At 44.7% G+C, this 20627-nt stretch overlaps 1 long non-coding RNA gene across 1 annotated transcript in view; it reads right to left on the bottom strand.

The window, feature by feature from the left end:
• The window catches only part of LOC140905954 (uncharacterized), a 28277-nt gene extending 20245 nt beyond the window's left edge, over nt 1-8032 (bottom strand). Inside the window, exon 1 of the long non-coding RNA XR_012156998.2 lies at nt 7777-8032. This is a non-coding gene — a long non-coding RNA (uncharacterized LOC140905954). The remainder of the gene's footprint in view (nt 1-7776) is intronic.
• Between the last annotated feature and the right edge of the window lie 12595 nt (nt 8033-20627).

The following is a 20627-nucleotide window of genomic DNA, read 5'->3' as shown; positions in this document are numbered from 1 at the left end:
GTCAGCGCGGTCACGTGAGTGATCAGGACATGGACACAGATTTCTCTGAGAGCATGGGCCCTGCCAATGCATGCATCATGGTGCTAATGGGGCAGGTTCATGCTGTGGAACGCCGATTCTGGGCTCGGGAAACAAGCACAGACTGGTGGGACCGCATAGTGTTGCAGGTGTGGGACGATTCCCAGTGGCTGCGAAACTTTCGCATGCGTAAGGGCACTTTCATGGAACTTTGTGTCTTCCTTTCCCCTGCCCTGAGGCGCATGAATACCAAGATGAGAGCAGCCCTCACAGTTGAGAAGCGAGTGGCGATAGCCCTGTGGAAGCTTGCAACGCCAGACAGCTACCAGTCGGTTGGGAATCAATTTGGAGGGGGCAAATCTACTGTTGGGGCTGCTGTGATGCAAGTAGCCCATGCAATCAAAGATCTGCTGATATCAAGGGTAGTGACCCTGGGAAATGTGCAGGTCATAGTGGATGGCTTTGCTGCAATAGGATTCCCTAAATGTGGTGGGGCCATAGACGGAACCCATATCCCTATCTTGGCACCGGAGCACCAAGCCAGTGAGTACATAAACCGCAAGGGGTACTTTTCAATAGTGCTGCAAGCTCTGGGGGATCACAAGGGACATTTCACCAACATCAACGTGGGATGGCTGGGAAAGGTACATGAAGCTCGCATCTTCAGGAACTCTGGTCTGTTTCAAAAGCTGCAGGAAGGGACTTTATTCCCAGACCAGAAAATAACTGTTGGGGACGTTGAAATGCCTATATGTATCCTTGGGGACCCAGCCTACCCCTTAATGCCATGGCTCATGAAGCCGTACACAGGCAGCCTGGACAGTAGTCAGGAGCTGTTCAACTACAGGCTGAGCAAGTGCAGAATGGTGGTAGAATGTGCATTTGGATGTTTAAAGGCGCGCTGGCGCAGTTTACTGACTCGCTTAGACCTCAGCGAAACCAATATTCCCACTGTTATTACTGCTTGCTGTGTGCTCCACAATATCTGTGAGAGTAAGGGGGAGACGTTTATGGCGGGGTGGGAGGTTGAGGCAAATCGCTTCCAATCGCTTTGGGAGTACATCCAGGAGAACCGCGAATGCCAGGGCAAAGTAATCCTTTCACATGCTTGCTTTTAAACCATGTATAGTATTTTAAAAGGTACACTCACCGGAGGTCCCTTCTCCGCCTGGCGGGTCCGGGAGGCAGCCTTGGGTGGGTTCGGGGGGTACTGGCTCCAGGTCCAGGGTGAGAAACAGTTCCTGGCTGTTGGGAAAACCGGTTTCTCCGCTTGCTTGCTGTGAGCTATCTACAACCTAATCATCATCATCATCTTCTTCATCCCCAAAACCTGCTTTCGTATTGCCTCCATCTCCATTGAAGGAGTCAAACAACACGGCTGGGGTAGTGGTGGCTGAACCCCGTAAAATGGCATGCAGCTCATCATAGAAGCGGCATGTTTGGGACTCTGACCCGGAGCGGCCGTTCGCCTCTCTGGTTTTCTGGTAGGCTTGCCTCAGCTCCTTCAGTTTCACGCAGCACTGCTTCGGGTCCCTGTTATGGCCTCTGTCCTTCATGCCCTGGGAGATTTTGACAAAGGTTTTGGCATTTCAAAAACTGGAACGGAGTTCTGATAGCACAGATTCCTCTCCCCAAACAGCGATCAGATCCCGTACCTCCCGTTTGGTCCATGCTGGAGCTCTTTTGCGATTCTGGGACTCCATCATGGTCACCTCTGCTGATGAGCTCTGCATGGTCACCTGCAGCTTGCCACGCTGGCCAAACAGGAAATTAGATTCAAAAGTTCACGGTTCTTTTCCTGTCTACCTGGCCAGTGCATCTGAGTTGAGAGTGCTGTCCAGAGCGGTCACAATGGAGCACTCTGGGATAGCTCCCGGAGGCCAATACCGTCGAATTGTGTCCACAGTACCCCAAATTCGAGCCGGCAAGGCCGATTTAAGCGCTAATCCACTTGTTGGGGTGGAGTAAGGAAATCGATTTTAAGAGCCCTTTAAGTCGAAATAAAGGGCTTCACCGTGTGGACGGGTGCAGGTTTACATCGATTTAACACTGCTAAATTCGACCTAAAGTCCTAGTGTAGACCAGGGCTTAATGCCGTCTTGAAGAATTTTCAGGTGTGACAACTTACTCATATAGGAAGGTGTTCTTTGAGGATGGCGATGCCCCTATCCCCTCTCTTTGCTGCTGGAACTCTTATGCCAGAGTTGAGATGGTAAATATTACAAATCCTACTCCAAATGTGGGTTTTGAATTCTCAGATCACTAGTCTGACAGAATATGCATCTGTCAGCAAAATATTCTTATTTTTTCTTTCCAGGTGTAGAATAAAACTTATTTGTTGCTCTAACACATTACTGACCACAATGAATAGGTGAGTGCACATATTTCAGTCCCTATTTTTACTCTTTGCTTTGTACACCCTGGCAAACAACAATCTGCTGGGGGTTCAAAAAGGGCCCCTAAGTTCTATTTTTTTCCTTACTTGTCCAGTCAAGTAACTGTGGTCTGTTTAAAAACAAATTAACTAGTGATGTAATTGTCATGTTCAATGTAATAGTTCTTATTGTTTCACTATCTAATCTAGCTATGTGTATACTTACAGGGACTATTCCTGACCCTGTTTCTGTTATGTAGGTGAATGCTGTTGGGACATGTACGTAGGTCATTAATTATAAATGTATTCTATGCTGTTTTTGGCTTCAGAATATGAAGACTGTGGTTGGGATACAAATTCCAGTTATGTTTCAGCCTGATGCTTTTGTATGTCTTCCTGTCACCATTAATCTGAGCTCATCTTCCTTCCTGTCTTCATCAGTGTGATTCTTCCTTAGTCTCTGCAATCTTCACATAATAGCCAGAGCTGTTCTCTACAGTCTTTCTGATGGCAAACCTATAGGCCTACTAATGGTGCCTAACCAAAAGAAACATTAATGTTAAAGGCATGTGAGGGAACACCTCAGGTGGGACTATGGGGCTGACCTCTCCTAGTTTACCTCGCAGTAAAAAAGTAGTGCCTTCTCTTTACTGTTTTTACCTCAGGACAGCACATCTGTGTTAGTTATCCCAAGGCAAAAACCACACCTTTTTAGTAGCGAGGATGAGGTGTGTTTGTGTGTCAGTGGCTGTTGTCAACTTTGTGCCGTGGATAGACATTCTCTAAAAGTGGATTTGGGGGTTGTAACTCTAGTGTGGTGGCATATTCAGAATGTATATCCAGGCTCAAGTCTCTTGTACATTTCCACATGTACGCATACCTATCACTCAGACAAACATAGCCCTCAAATATCCCTGTGCAGCTGATGTGACTTGTCCAGTTCACAAATCCACATTATACCATCTCCCAAACATCACTACCTAGAACTGCCAGCAAACCAACTCTACATGTATGTGATGCATGATAGGGCTAAGATTCGTTACTGAACATGTCGGAGTCTATTCTAGGATACTTAGGTATCCTTTGATTTCCTAGTTTTCCCTCTATGAGGTACTCTGATGTGCAAATTGATGTTGAGATTGCTAATAGTAAGGATCACAAGAAGAAGCAATCGATTATTGAGAAGTTTTGGGTTCTTGATGTGATTTCTGGGCTAAGTGGAGAATCCGAGCTTATAGAGCCTGGGAAGGTGAGCCACATTCTTGCTTGGCATGCTGCACTGCAGTGTCATAAGAAGATTGATTCTATTGTGGGAGAGGTGAAATTATGGATCTGAAGGACCAGGACATGATTGAGCTGTGTTGACAGGGAAAATGGAACAAGAGGAGAGAGATCCAAGAAGAACATGTTGGGTTTTTATAACTTTGAAATATTTCCTTGGAAAATAACTAAAAGGATATTTTCTAGGCCTAATTGGCACGATGCATGTCATGGACAATTTAACTATTGTAGATTCTCTGCTGACATGTGAAACCTCATGTGCAGTGAGAAGAATGATGTCAACTTTCTTCTGATCTTTGAATGCTCTTTGTGAGACAATGGAACAATATGGGCATAAGTGGAGGTTATATATACAGTAGAACTTTGATTCACATTAATGGGTGGAGGCTCATTGTAATTTACTTAATCTGTGAGTTAGTGCGCAAACAATAAAAAAGGATAAGGTATCACTAACTGGACTCTGTTCCTTTATTTTGATAAGAAGAGAAAACTAAGTTAGAGTTCTGACTGATAATACTGAAGTAGTAAATGTTGTGTGGTAGATCTTGTAAGAATAATGAAGGTTTAGCTACATTGGAAGGACATGGCAACAGCACTGCTGCTGTTAAATCTTGGAGAGGTGGAGAAAAATGGGCAGCCTGGTGCAGGTTATAAAGCAATAAAGCAAAAGTTAGGCTAATCAATTCTACAGTATTATTGTTTGTGAGACGGAGGGCCTGATTCTGCTAGCTGAGCTCTACGAGAGTAGCAGATACTGAGTACCTCTCAGGATCAGGCCCATTCTTATTAGCTAAATAAAATTAATATATGGCTTATATATATATCAGGGAGGATATAATCCTACCATCCTTTTTACTATCTATAGATTTACTTGCTGAAGTAAACTTGTAGGTGCAACTGTCAGGCTACAGATTCTTCCATAAATCCTAGGCGTGATGTGGCATTTGAGGATTAGCATGTTGATTTCTGATGGTCTCTGGTGGATGGCACTCCAAAAACTAGAAGTGGCTTGCTTTGATCAAAACGTGATGCATCTTGTTTTTTCTTTGCAAGAGAAAACCAGCCTCACAGCTTAGAACCTCTCTTGTAGGAGAGGCAAAGCATTGGCTAGGGATAGAGAATGAAGCCTGTCTCACCTTGGGCTTTATTCAAAACCCATTGAAGTAAATGAAGGAATGCCCACTGACCTCAATGGGTGTGGGATTGGACCCCTCTAGGATATGTCTACGCAGCCCACGGCAGCAAGCATCCCAGCCCGGATCAGCAGATGTGGGATAGTGGGGCTTGCGCCAGCATGCTAACAATAGGGGTGTAGACAGTGCTATGAGGTTGTGCCTCCAGCTGCCAGCTCGGGCTCTGAAGCCCACCCATTCCCATACGCTTCAGAGCCTGAGCTCCAGCTTGAGCTGCAATTCAAAGCACTGTCTACACACCTATTTCTAGAAGCACTGGCTTGAGCCCCTCGGGCGAGAGTCTGTCAGCCTGGTCCGGTGGGCTCGCTGCTCTAGGCTGTGCTGTGTAGGCTGTGTGGAAGTGCTCTCGCCATGTCAGTGTTGAGGAAAACTTGCAGCATTGCTGCTTTGCTCTGGGTCTAAATAGACGACGTTGCTGTCAAAAGCCATTAGTCTAGTATTTTTTTTACTCTGTAATTTTCTGAATAGCCAGATAAACCAAATGACATCCCATCTCTGGCTATTCAGCAGATGTTACAGAGTTGTTCTCCCCCCCATTTTAAAGGATTATTTTACTGAGATTGCTCAATGACAAGTGCCAGACTGACAGCCCAGGAGATTAGATGCAGAAGAGCGGCACAAGCTTCCCCATTAACATGCCTCAGCCTTGATCTGGATAGACCACCTAGGTTAGCAAAAGGATTCTTGAATCTCCTTGCCTATTTCATCCTTAGCCTGTCTGTCAAGATGACCAACAAGGTTGCCAATGGGGTTTTAGTTATGTGGACAATTGTTAACAAGGAACTGGACTGAGATCATTAACTCCTGGCCATTAAACAGCTACCATGTGGTAATAACATATGGGAACTATGGCATGGGCCAGATTCAGGCTAATGACTTAGAGGCAAAAGGCTTGATAAACCATTTCCTGCCTCCCCTCCCCCCCTGGGGGCTATCCAGCTTGTTACTTGGCTTCCTAAATATTGCAGTACTGAAAATACACATCTGTATGAAATAGCCTCAGGTTGCAGCAATATGGTTTTGACAGAACGTATATTATATTTCCCTTATTGTTACCCTTATCTTTGTGTGGGCTGGTGTGTGTGTGTTTGGAGGGTGAGGCCAGTTGTGGCAGCCTCAAGGAGTGTTTCATATCAATAGTTGTATGATGTAACGGTCAGTCTTCAGTGTGGGAACACTCTTGTTTCCAGTTGTTGCGTTGTTGCAAATGACTAGTGATATGATCCTGTTGGTCTCTGGGACGGGCAATTAAAAAACAACCACACTGTGCCAGACTGACAGCCTGCCACACTGAAATCTGCTATTTATGCCTGTGGGTACTGCACAGACAAACTTCCCATACTGCCCTGATAATGTGCCTCAGCCTTGACTTGACAGCCATATGTCTAGAGCTGAGAAGTAACTCCATTCCCCTTTCAGTTCTTGGCCTCTCTGTTAAGATTGCCAGCAAGGGTAGTAATGGAGATGGGATTGTTTTGGCAATGTGGGCTTGCTCCTTAGATCTGAGCTGAGCCCACCTAATAAAATAATCCTGAATGTGGTATGAACCATCAGGCCCAAAAAGTGCCTGGTCCTGCTGGGTGCTAAACTTCAAGTCCTAGGGAGTTTGCTTAGAATGGAAGTGACTCGTCATTCTTTGGATCACAAACTGCACAGGATTGGGCCCTAAGCTTGGCTCTTTACTGTCCCAAGTCTTTTTATTTTCTGTTTACAAAGCATGCACCAGTTAGCACAAAAACTACTTGAATTAAATGGTGTGAGCAGTGGTTCATTAGAGAGAAACTTTCACACAGTACAATCAATAACACAGTAAACACTCTATATGGCTGTAGGAGAAACAGAAACTCCAAACAAGAAGGAAGACCTAGATCCCTGGCGATCGTCAAGCGGCTCACTGTGGAGTAGAGCATATGCAAAGGAGGCCTTTGCACTCCCCCGATTTTGGGTTGGCTGGTGTCTAGACCAGTGCCATGGCATAACTTGGAGCAACCTGCTATGCTACCCTGCTTGCCAGTGGCCCCATGGGCCAACAGAGCTGTCTGGAATCAGTGAGGTATGGGAAAGCCCTGGCCATGCCCCAACAACCTTTCATCCTGGCTGTGCATCCACACCAGCAGCAAGGAGGAGGGTAGTGTGGGAGCCAGTGACCTGTCTCTTGGCTCCTCCTCCACTTGGGTGAATCCCCCATGGCCAGCAGGGACAGCATGATCACGGCCCCAGTCTGTAAAAAGGGCAGCATTCTCTGCAACCATCTCACTGAGGGACAGTGGGACCATACCCCTGCCTTTTCCCTTTCCTGTTGCACTCCAGACCTACTACTAGGGAGCAGTCCCTTGCTTAGGAGAGCAAAAAACCCGCACTTGTCCCTCTGCCCTGCATGGGGGCATTGGAGGCTTTGGAGTTGCCTTGTGAATTCTGCAAAGGCCAGGCTCAGTGTTTATAATTTAGAGTTAGTTATTGTGACTATGATCGGCTGTCATAAAACCAGGGGAACCAGTTCTGTCCTGATGTATATTGGCCAGGGTGTAAGTCAGGGCAGAGTTCTGCCCACTCTTCTAAGCCACAATAAAATCTTCAGATGTAAATCTGCACAACCTTTCTGACGGCTAACTTCTGTTGGTTACAATATTCTCCATCCTTCCTCCCTCCATGGACTGTAAAGTGATCCAAGCCAGCTGTTGATCTGTAGGTCGCATGGTGTAATTTTGTAAGGATTTACCCTGCGCCCTTAAACCCTTTGCTCTTGAGCAGGTCACAAAGAGAAAATCCTACCACGTGTTGAGCAGTGACAGTGACATCCTCTGGTGTGGATTCCGAGAGTGCAGTTTGCACGCTGCTGAATCCCACAGATGCAATTTAACCAGAGTTAATGAATTCTGCTCTGATAAATTAGTGAAGTTTGTATCTTACCTCTGTTTCGTCTCTTCAAGGCACTGGAGCTCAGCACACAGCCAGATGACGCTGGCAGTTACATAAGGTTCTATGGAAGGTTCTAATCGGTAATGTCAGCATGGTTTTCTTGGGCTGCTGCCAGTGAATCAGCACAGTGCACATCATTCAGTAGCCTGAAAGAATTCAGCACCAAGCAGCATCCTGCCCTGGAATTCAGATTCATAGCGCAGCATGAGCCCTACATCAGATTCAGCTGTATTCTCCAGAACCACCAACCGGTATTGTCTGCATTAAAGACTCCTCCTGTGTGCTATATTTAGGAGGTATGTAAATGTAAAATAGCAAGGAGCCATTTCTGTCTTCTGGCCAAAAAGCATGTAGCATTGCTTTGTCCGTGCACAAATATCAGAGAGGAGCTCAGAATCTGTAATGTTTTATTCTGTTGAACCATGGCAAGGATGGGAGCCATATGCTCCATCTGCATGTGTGCTCACGTGTTAGAACACATTAGTCCAAGGGCAGGCAATATGCTTCGGGTTGGTTGGCCGGAAGGTGGGCCATCCATGAAAAATACTTTATCTGATGTCATTAAGTCCATTTATTTTTAAAAAATCGTTGCAATAAACTAGCCTGTCTGTCCAAATCCCCCTTTGATGTACATGCTCTTTTTGCTGCTTCCAAACCACATGTGAGCAGATTTTGAACATCACACCTTGAGCACATGCAAAAGAAAAAAGTTTGGCTTGCAAGAGCAGCCTTATACAGAGTTGCTCCATTCCTGCTTTGTTTCTCCTTGTGCTTATTGCAATTCCTCTGTTGTTTGCCATTCACGCGGAGTGACAGACAGAATTAATTGCAACAGCTTCTGTTACAGCAGAGCGAGCAGAGTTTTTCATTTCAGCTCAGATTTTGCTGTGTTCCAGGAGATAAAGGAACAGAGCCCTGCTTGATGATGATACTGAGGTTTTGGAAATTGGAGTCCCTGTTTACAAGGAAGGTGAGAGGTGGTGATTCGAGGGAGGGTCCTTTATGGCCGTAAGGAAAACACTGTTGTCTAATAACTAGAATAGGGGTCTGAACTGGGAGACTTGGCTTTATTCTGTGATATTTATACTGTGCTCATCCCCATGATATCCGGTCAGCACACTGACTGTGCCACAGACTCACTGTGTGACCTTGGACAAGCCATTCAACCTTCTGCATCCCAGCTTCCACATCTATGCTTGGACATCCACTGAAAGGCACCATGTCCTTTAAAAGGCAACAGATCCAGCTCTAAGGCAGATATTACAGTGTACAATCCTAGGCACCAATCCTGCAAGGTACTCCATGCAAGCAGATCCCCGCACCTGTGCAAAGTTCCATTAAAGTCAGTGAGATTCTGTACTAGCTTCTGGGTCCTCCAGCACAGGACTCCTAGCAGGACTGTGGCCCTAATTAGTGAACTTACTATGTGAAAATATTAGCAGAGAAAACCACTACCGCTCCAGTACCTGGTCCTGGGACTGACACTGCTGCAGAGAAGAAACTTAAAACATGTGATTGTCCCATAGCATTCCCCCAGGACAATAAAGAGAATCCCCAGTGTGGGATACCTTTCTGTCCTATGTCATGGCAAACAATCCCTGTGTATTCCTAATCATGCAAATCACTCTCTGGTGCTGACTCCATCCTGTCTCATAAACATATTGGGACTTGTGTACATAGGCACTTGTGCACACATATGAAAGAAGAATTTTTATGCATTGACTCCTCTGAGAGTTATATATTGAGTTCAGTAGAGGAAAATTCGAGGAAATAATATATCATGCTTTATGCTTCATTGCACGGAGATCCCCATCCCTACAACCCACACATTTGCTAGACAGGTCACTGAGAGGAGAGAGCAGCTGTGGTGAATTAATTAGCAACTTTCAGGGTATCAGCAGACTCCAGAGTAGGTTGTCCAGGTAAAACCTTTGTGTATGCAGCACGCAGCTCTGTGTGCAGCAGCAGATTCACATGTCTATGATGTAGCCGTGGTGGTGCCTAGAATGGACTTCCATCTTGAATGCTCCCTTGCAAGTCTTCTCTCAGCACAAGTCCACATGGGAGGATTAAGGCTTCTTAAATCCCTCAACGTTGCATCTTCCATCCTTTTTTGTAGTCGGCCTCATGCTTTACTTCCTTCAACCCCAGCTCTATAAACCTTCTGTAAAAGCGCATATCCTTCTGCCCATTGGACATGACCCCACCACTGAAGTCATTTTGTTCTCAATTTGTGCAAGACCGCAACTTGTTGGGATCATCTAAGTATCACCTTGTTTGTGAAAAAATCAAATCAATGTATGGTGTAAGAATACACCATAACTTTTGACACTGAAAACTATTTAGTTTCCTCTCCTCCGCTGTCCTTAATGGCCATGTTTCTGTTCCATATAACAGAGTTGTCAGCCCTACTGTGTTGAACGCTTTTATCTTAGTTGTCACAGATATCCTCTGAAGATACTGAAATGCCATAGACGTAAAATTAATCCCAGGTGTGACTTCTTTGGTAATAGAACCTCCTGCTGATAACCCTACCTAGATAGATAAAACCATTCATCCATTCAATATCATTGCCATTTACATGCAGTATCGGCAGTCGTTTATTTCTGTTTTATAGGAGGCATGCATAACTTTGATTTTGTTACCGTTGATCTTAAGTTGCATAGATTCTGCAGTGTTTTACAGCTCTCCCAGAATTAGCTGTAGTCGGTGAGTAGTCTCTCTTAGTAAGACAGTATCATCCAGATTCTCAAGATCCTCTAAAAATGAGGCATAAAAGGCATCTCTTTCAGCATTGGGTCTTTCATCATGTGGAGCATATGCACTAATAACTATCACATGTCCTACCTGCAAATTGAAAATGGCAGCTATCAGGCATGGCGAATAAACCCAGTCAGTTGTGCAGAATCTCGGGGCAAACCAGAGCAACACCCATTGGAGCAGTGTTCCCATTAGATGTATCACAGACATGCAACAGTAAAAGATCTGACCACTATGAATCAGAATCTTGGTGTTCAAATTCCACCATGTCTCCTGTGTGCTGCATATGTCAACATTCCGGCTTTCCAATTCTTTAACCAGCAGAGTCGTTTTTTCCAACAGCTTTTAATGACCGAGCATTCCATGATCTCACCCTCAGAGACTAACATCAGTACAGAAGTGGACATGCTGTCCTTGTATCAAGCGCTTTGCCCTATCTCTGGTTTGTGGAAGAACCATTATCATGCAGTCAGACTCCTCGGAATGTAGTAGAAGATTTAGATGAATCTTGGTTCCATTGTGAGTAGCAGATGAAACTGCCAAATCAGATGAAATTGCAGAAAATGTTATAGCCTTTTCTTCTGTCTGTCAAAGTTAGTGATGTTTTACAGGGATGACTTGCCAGGCTATCACCCAACCCTCCCACTTTATCTGAGCTTCGGACTGGGAACAGGAAGCCAGTGGTTTATGTGCCTAAGGACTGTAGTGTCATATTTTGTAAATGAGAGGGAGTGATTTATGTGCACATTTAGACTTGGTTATGCCACATGAGTTTTCAAAAAAAATCCCTTTTTTTTATGCTGAGATTGTGCAAGCATGATATGGCGGGGTCAGTTGTACCAAGAAGTTAATGCATCAGTTAACAGGAGATTAGAGGAGAGAGGACTTTTGAGGGTTCAAATTCTTTTCCGGGCACAAGAGAAATGAATGTCTCACTCTGCTGCATGGTGAATGCCTGTCAACCTCACAGAATCAACACCCAAGTTGACAATCGTCTGTGCTCATGTGAGGTTCAGGACTGGAATAGGTGGGGAAAATGTACACAATGCCGCTTTATTGATATTAACCCTATCTTATTGTAGTCCTAAAAATAAAATCATATTAGAAAAGGAAAATAAACCTTTTATTACAGTCCTTTGGAATAAATACTTCAGAGTCGTAATGGGGACAGTGAAAAGGGGGTGGGGGTGGAAGTTGAGATAAACTAGAAGGATTATACACCAAGAGAAAATTAATTAAAAAGGCCCCATTTTGAGTCATCCTTGATAAGACAGATCTGCACTATATTTATATTCACCCTTAGCCACCTAAAGCCTGAGTCACATAACTTTTCTGGGCAGTGAATTCAATTGTAGTCCCTAGGCAGGCTGCAGAGTTGCAGACACTGTTCCAGTCTATATCCCCAGTATGGGAGGGTTTTGAGCCAGGGGATCATCATAATCACAGATGGAGCTGCTTTTCCTTCGGGTCCCACCACAGTAGGCCCCACAATACCAGCCTACTGGGGCCTACCATGGAGCCCCCTCCCCCTCTCCAGTGTGCAGGAGTTGCAGATGACTCCTACCATGGCCACTCCAGCCATGTCCTCTGTGATGCTTCTTGGGGCACCCACGGTTGGGAGTCACCCTGTTGCCACCTGCCTCCAGCTTGAGGGAGTCTTGCCTGTGCCAGCTGTGTGTTAGCTCTTTAGCACAACCAGCCTGCCAGCCACTCAAGCACTCCCCGCCTCTGGGCTAGGCCAGCTCTGCTTGCTGACAACAGATGCAGCCTCTGAGTCCCTCCATAGCGTCCTCTTGTGGTATCCAGCCCCTGATCACTGGCTACTCGCAGCAATCCCACAGCCTCTGTTCCCAAAGGAGCTGGGAACCCCAGTTTACCAGTTTTACCTCAGACCCCTGCTACACACACAGCACCAGGGGTGTGTGCAAGGGGGGCAAGCGGGGACACCCCCCCCAATAATCAGTGAGGATGCAGTACTCCCCCAGTTCTGGGGCTGCAGTGGGGAGAAAGCCGCAGCCCCAGAGTCTGGGGAGTCCTCTCTTCCAGGGGGCCAGGGTGCAGTGAGCTCCTTCAGGGGCTGGGGGCGGGGAGGGGAGAGAGCTGTGCTCCCCTCAGAAGGGGTCAAATTTAAATTCCTGTGCATGCCCCTGCACAGCACTGTTTCTTTAAGAAACAATAGAACTTCAAATAGAAACAGGTGGGAGAGTGGTGGACACAAATGGTTGCATATAAAACAATGTGAACTAGAGCCTATGCTTTATTGATAGCTACCTTTACTATCTAATAAAGTAGATTCTCAGCCCAAAGTTCAGTCTTTGCGGCACTTGCGGAGGAGCCAGGACCAAGTCTCTCCTGAAACACCTCGTTCTGCTCCTTGTTAAGGTGCCTCTTCAGTGAATGGCCACAGAGTGTCTTTCTCCACCCTCTGATATACTGAATCAGTCTTTGTTCACAGATGGGGTGATCCCCTTGCTGTCCTGTTGTTCCTTTTCACTTCCAAGTGGTTTCAATGTTTATAGTTTATTTTTGATGGTTTTCTGTTGACCTTTCTGTGCAGTTGCAACAGGGGACAACTGAGCAATACATTACATGATCAGCTAGCTGGGAGGGTGTGACAATGCTCTTCCCCTCCCCCTCCCAGCCCCGCTTGAATGGGCCATCACTGAGGTATTCGCTGGTGGCTCATTTTCACTTCAAACCCACAAGAGCATAATTTTCAATATAGAAACGGCATTTCTTAAATATTACCTGTACACACATCTCACATGGATTATGAGTATGGATAAGTTACAAGCTTTCAGTAGAGACCTCATATGCTACCCTTTATGGATAAATACCATGAACTTGGTTTACTAGGTGTAGTGAGTTTGTCAGGTCCGAGACAGGATTTGCTTGTAATGAACAGGGAACGCTTTGCCAGTTGGTACTAATAATGGTCTGCGTCACAGCCTCATGGGGAGGGAATGTGAGGGGTAAAGTATCACTTCCCACTGAGTAAGTTCATATTTCTTTGGGCTTTTTGCTCAGTGCTCAGTTGGTGTGGGACATGATCAGTGAGCACTACCACTGACTGGGTCACCTGAAGTCATATTTTCAACATTGACTTAGGTCCCCACTAGCTTTAAGTGGGATTTAGGGTAGGTCTGCACTGCAGTTAGACACCTATGGCTGGCCCATGCCAGCTGACTTGGGCTTGCAGGGCTGTTTCATTGCTGTGTAGACTTCCAGGCTTGGGCTGCAGCCTGAGCTCTGGGACCTCCCACCTTGCAGGGTTCTAGAGCTCGGGCTCCAACCTGTGGCCTGAGACAGCTGGCATAGGCCATCCATGGGTTTTTAATTGCAGTGCAGACATTACCCTTAGGCATCTAAGCCACTTTTGTACTGCAAGGAACTGAGAAGTGCTTAACCCTCTTCAGGAAGTAGATTTGAGGATTGCTTTTCATAAATTAATAGTTTTAATAGTTTTAATTATTTGTTAATAAAACACAATTAACACTGACAAAAATTCTTTTGGTCTGAAGCTTTTTTAAAATCATTAACTTGTTAATGATTTTTTTCAGAGATGAAGCTAAACATGGAAATGATTCAGATTGCTAGTGTCTGGTGTAACAATCCAGTGTGCAGACCTCTGCATCAAATGCTGAAGCACCAGCTATTTTCATACAAATAATATATGAAATTAACCCAAACATCCCCCACATGCATTAATGTTGCCTGTGAAGGAGGAATACTAAGATATGCTTCCAGTTAATTATCCTGCGTATCATAGAATCATAGGACTGGAAGGGACCTCATCTAGTCCAGTCCCCTGCACTCATGGCAGATCTAAGTATTATCTAGATCATCCCTGACAGGTGTTTGTCTAACCTGCTCTTAAAAATCTCCAATGATGGAGATTCCACAACCTCCATAGGCAATTTATTCCAGTGCTTGACTACCCTGACAATTAGGAAGTTTTTCCTAATGTTCAACCTAAACCTCCCTTGCTGCAATTTAAGCCCATTGCTTCTTGTCCTATCCTCAAAGGTTAGGAAGAACAATTTTTCTCCCTCCTCCTTGTAACAACCTTCTATGTACTTTAAAACTGTTATCATGTCCCCTGTCAGTCTTCTCTTTTCCAGACTAAACAAACCCAATTTTTTCAATCTTCTCTCATAGGTCATGTTTTCTAGACCTTCAATCATTTTTGTTGCTCTTCTCTGGACTTTCTCCAATTTGTCCACATTTTTCCTGAAATGTGGCACCCAGAACTGGACACAATACTCCAGCTGAGGCCTAATCAACGCGGAGTAGAGCGGAAGAATGACTTCTCGTATCTTGCTTACAATACTTCTGCTAATACATCCCAGAATGATGTTCACTTTTTTTGCAACAGCGTTACACTGTTGACTCTCATTTAGTTAATGGTCCACTATGATCCCCAGATCCCTTTCTGCAGTACTCCTTCCTAGACAGTCATTGCCCATTTTGTACTGTGCAACTGATTGTTCCTTCCTAAGTGGAGTACTTTGCATTTGTCCTTATTGAATTTCATCCTATTTACTTTAGACCATTGCTCTAGTTTGTCCAGATCATTTTGAATTTTAATCCTATCCTCCAAAGCACTTGCAACCCCTCCCAGCTGGGTATCGTCCGCAAACTTTATAAGTGTATTCTCTATGCCATTATCTAAATCATTGATGAAGATATTGAACAGAACTGGACCCAGAACTGATCCCTGCCGGACCCCACTCATTATGCCCTTAGCTTCATATGACATTTGATTTTATATGGTCAGTACAGAACTTTACTCTCACCAAGAAGTTATTCTAAAGCCATTCAAAGAAGTGTCTAACATTCTCCTGTGGGCATGTCAGTCAGCATGTAGGCTTGGATTTTCAGAGGAGCCTGAATTTCAGTGGTAGTTGGATACCTAACTCCCTTAAGCTCTTGTTGACATTTCTGAGTCATAACTTATAAAGGGCTGCCATAAAAATAATGTGGGAAGAGATCAGAGAATCTTACATACGATCTTTAGTTTCTTTTGAGACACAGTTATTTCCCTGGTCTGCTCTGCTCCTTATTCAAGGATTGTAAATTCACACTCTATCCCTAAAATTGGCTGGCATTCATTAGATACTGAACATATTTGGCTGCACACACATTATCTTAAAGTCAATTATGGTTCTCCTATACTATTGCAAATTTGCAGTCGTTCTTGGACTGATATTGACATTCTAAGTCTTTGCTCCAAATTAATCTAGGTACACACTCTAAGTTAAACAACATAGCCATGGTTATGATTTAAAAAAAATGATTACTCACAGGAATGACACATTTGTTACCAATTCAACAGTCTATTAGAGCCAGATTCTGTAACTCTCACTCACATGAGTAATTCTTACTTATGTGAATAGACCCACTGACTCTCATATATTCACATTGGTCCAAGTTCAAAGCTGTATTTAAGCACATGAGTAATTGTAAGCATGTACGTAAGCCCAGTGATGAGCTGACAAAATCTTAACAACTGGTCCCCTATAAAAAGTTCTGATTTAAGGGATGTGCCCCAGTATGTATTTTTTGTACCAACAGGGTTACCATGCGTCCGTATTTTCCCAGGAGGAATTTTTAAAATTTAAAAAAATTTAAAAATTTCTCCCGGACGGTGATTTAAGAACCAAAATCCTGATCTGTCCGGGAAAACACGGATTTATGTTAACCCTGCCGAAAGTTCTTTTTTAAAAAGATAGGCCTGAACTAGAAATGAGCTCTGTTTCACATGTGTGGGTCCCTGCCACTCCCTGGAGGTGTGCTAGGGTGACCAGATGTTCCGATTTTATAGGGACAGTCCTGATTTTGGGATCTTTTTTTTATATAGGCTCCTATTACCCCCACCCCCGTCCTGATTTTTCACACTTGCTGTCTGGTCACCCTAGGTTGTGCACATGTGTGGGTCCCAGCTGCTCCATGCCCCCCTCATTGAAGCAGGTGTGCAGGGTTACTGCCCTGGGAACTGCAGGGCACCAGTGGACCTGGGACCAGCTGCAGACAGGCGCGTGGGGCAAGGCTAGCTGGAGGCAGGGGGTGCGGGGCTGGCTGCAGGCAGGGGGTGCGGGGGTGGCTGGAGATGGGGGCTGGCTGAGGGCAGGGCAGGGGGTGCGGCAGGGGGTGCGGGGGTGGCTGGAGGCAGGGGGTGGGTACTCACGGGGAGAGCAGCAGGACGCAGCCCAGGCCAGCTGAGCAGCCAGGGACTCACCAGGCAGCATCGGGAGCCCCAGGGCCAGGGGAGCAGCAGTAGCAACAGGGCTTGTGCCCAGGGCCAGGTGGCAGCCCACATGGCTCCCGCAGTGCAGCGCCCCCGGTGGCCAGAGGAGGAATTACATCACTTCCCAGCCGGAGCCCATCAAAGCCTCAGCGCCCCCTGCAGGGAAGCGGATTAACAACCGGTTCTAAAACTGCTTCAAAATTTAACAACCGGTTCGCGTGAACTGGTGCGAACCGGCTCCAGCTCACCACTGCTTAAGCCTCACTGCAGTCAACAGCACTTAAGTGCTGTCCTGAACAGGGATGCTCTCCTTAATCAGGGCCACAGGATGAAATGTGTCCCTGCGTAGAAGGCCTGTTCACCACTTATGCCTTCAAAATAAAGCTTGAGTGAGATTTAAGTGGTACACAAACCTTCTAAAGCCCCCATGCACCAGGGTGAATGTCACTTATTAATTTCTTCACCTTTACTCACCCAAGGATCAGGTTCTAATTGAGGACTGAGGTCTTGTCTACACTTGAAAGTTAATTTGAATTAAGGTAGGGTGTGAATTTATTAAGGTAGGGTGTGTGTCTGTCTATACATGGAGTTGTTCAGGAATAGCTGTTCCTGGCTCACTCCATGTGTAGACAAGCCCTAGTAAAAAATTAGTCTAAAGTATATCCCCAATAAAATAATTCAAAATAATCATTTTGGTTTATGAAAGTATTTAGTGAAAAACCACAAGTGCTGTATTACCAGGACCACATCCAGTAACTATGGAATTTGCAATTAATGACTTGCAGAAGCAACACTTTTTATTACAAGTAATATAAAAGGGTCCTGTGTGTCTTATTTGGTGTGAGTTGTTATTTACAAATTCTCTATTACGGGTACAAGTCACTCTATTGGAATGAGGCGGCATCCTGTCAATTCTCATTAAAAGGATGACTAGGCATAGGCCCAAATTCTGACTGACCATGGGGATGGGCAGATGCCACAAAGCCTGTGGGGGAGCATGGGGCAGGAATTCTCTCCCTCATTTCTGGCTCGTCTAACATCTTTGCAAAGGCACTCCATAGGGCCTCTAACCAGAGAAGGACATGCTGAGTGTGGGCACGAGGACCTCACATTTGTATATTTACAGCCCCTAACTGTGCACTTCAGGGCATGGAACTCATACGGCTAGCACAAATAATTCATGCATGGATGCTGTGCATGAGGCTGCACAGAATTCTAGCATATAGCGAAACTGCCTTTCCAGCATTAAAGTCTCCTCAGATTATGGCCAGATGGCACAGAACCCACATTTTGCCCATAGAATTTAAGCTAATACCAGAAACTTTAGCAACTATCTCACGTGGAAAAAATCAAAACAAACATAAAAACAAGTCCTCTGATCTGGAAATTAGGAACGTTATCTTAAGTTTAAATAGAGCTTAGTAAGAGATCTAAAGATGGTAGTCTGTATAGAATATGCCATGTTCAGTTAGTTGGCACAGCAGCTCATTCCATCAAGTCTTGCATTGGCTTCAGGAAGCTGAGCATGCTGTTATTTTCAATAGCTTTATATCCACATTGGAATGGGGGCAGAAAAACCACCCATTAAGGAGCAAAATCAGAATCTCTGCAAATGCTAAGCATTAGGAAGCATGCTTAAATCCCAAAGCAGACAGGAAGGAGGCCTTTATTACAACACTTATTCCTCTTGAACAGCAGAAAAAGAAAGGGTTAACTCTTAAAAAACATTTTTATCAATTACTAGGCTTTCCCATGACATCACTCCTCCCAGTTCCTATAGTCCTTTGAAGAACAGCTTTACTAATGACAGGTTTCAGAGTAGCAGCCGTGTTAGTCTGTATCCTCAAAAAGAAAAGAAGTACTTGTGGCACCTTAGAGAATAACATATTTATTTGAGCATAAGCTTTCCTGAGCTACAGCTCACTTCGTCGGATGCGTGCAGTGGAAAATACAGTGGGGAGATTTACACAGAGAATATGAAACAGTGGGTGTTACCATACACACTGTAATGAGAGTCATCAGGTAAGGTGAGCTATTACCAGCAGGAGAGAAAAAAACCTTTTGTAGTGATAATCAAGGTGGACCATTTCGAGCAGTTGACAAGAACGTCTGAGGAACAGTACGAGGTGCGGGGGTGTGAGGGGAATAGTTTTAATGTGTGTCATGACACATCCACTCCCAGTCTTTATTCAAGCCTAAGTTAATGGTGTCCAGTTGGCAAATTAATTCCAATTCAGCAGTCTCTCATTGGAGTCTGTTTTTGAAGTTTTTTTGTTGAAAAATTGCCACTTTTAGGTCTGTAATTGAGTGACCAAAAAAATTGAAGTGTTCTCCAACTGGTTTTTGAATGTTATAATTCTTGACGTCTGATTTGTGTCCATTTATTCTTTTACATAAGGACGGTCCAGTTTGGCCAATGTACATGGCAGAGGGGCATTGCTGACACATGATGGTATATATCACATTGGTAGATGTGCAGGTGAACGAGCCTCTGATAGTGTGGCTGATGTGATTAGGCCCTATGATGGTGTCACCTGAATAGATATGTGGACACAGTTGGCAATGGGCTTTGTTGCAAGGATAGGTTCCTGGCTTAGTGTGTGGTTGCTGGTGAGTATTTGCTTCAGGTTGGGGGGCTGTCTGTAAGCAAGGACTGGCCTGTCTCCCAAGATCTGTGAGAGTGATGGGTCATCCTTCAGGATGGGTTGTAGATCCTTGATGATGTGTTGGAGAGGTTTTAGTTGGGGGCTGAAGGTGATGGCTAGTGGCATTCTGTTATTTTCTTTGTTGGGCCTGTCCTGTAGTAGGTAACTTTTGGGTATTCTTCTGGCTCTGTCAGTTTATTTCTTCAGTTCAGCAGGTGGGTATTGTAGTTGTAAGAATGCTTGATAGAGATCTTGTAGGTGTTTGTCTCTGTCTGAAGGGTTGGAGAAAATGCGGTTGTATCATAGAGCTTGCCTGTAGACAATGGATTGTGTGGTGTGCTCTGGATGAAAGCTGGAGGCATGTAGGTAAGAACTCTCCTCATGTCTATAACATAATCCTGAATTTTCCTTTGAGCCTTCTAGGAAAAAATCACAATTTCCTCTGTGTTGAGCTTCACATTAGATGTGAAATCTGAAATTTTATGCATAGGATGTTGTAAGGGAGACCAAAAGATTTTAGCTTCTTGCAAATCCCTAGGCTTTATTTGTAGGAGAGCATTTTAATTTTTACCAGCACAGAAGAGCTATATAATAATGTACATACAGTATGTAATATATTTATATATGTAGGTATACTGTATGTATTGCTCAAGCCAAATACACCGATATAGCATATACCTTGTGTTCATGTAACTCAAAGCAGCCGGGGAATATTACATAATACATGGTCTATTGAAGTCAGTAGCAAAACTCCCATTGATGTGGTATCAGTAGTACTTTAAAATGATAAATTGTTCAAGAAATATTGCTGCTACGTACTTCCCCTAAAACCTGTGTGTACGTGTGTGTGTGCGCGCAGGTATGTGTGTGTATGAGAGAGAGAGAGAGAGACATGGAGAGAGAGCAAGCGAGCACATTCCTAGCTAAAGCACTAGATCTTTCGAGCATCGACTGTGTCCTACTCTATGTTCTGCAAAGCCCAGTGCACATTTTACGATGCTGTGTAAATATTAAGGTATAAAACATTATTTGTACATAGCATCTTGACACAGTATCACAAAGTGCTCCACGCATCTATGAATAAGGGCCTGATCGTGCAAACACTTACTAGCAGGTGTAGTGTTTCTATTAGGGCCCGAAGAGCTAGATTGTCACAGCTCTCACTCAGCCATGCCGGGATGTAAGGGGGA

Source organism: Lepidochelys kempii, chromosome 2 (assembly GCF_965140285.1).
Source record: "Lepidochelys kempii isolate rLepKem1 chromosome 2, rLepKem1.hap1, whole genome shotgun sequence".
NCBI classification, from domain to species: domain Eukaryota; kingdom Metazoa; phylum Chordata; order Testudines; family Cheloniidae; genus Lepidochelys; species Lepidochelys kempii.
Note: the sequence above shows the minus strand (reverse complement) of the source record. Positions and strands in the feature narration are given on the sequence as shown.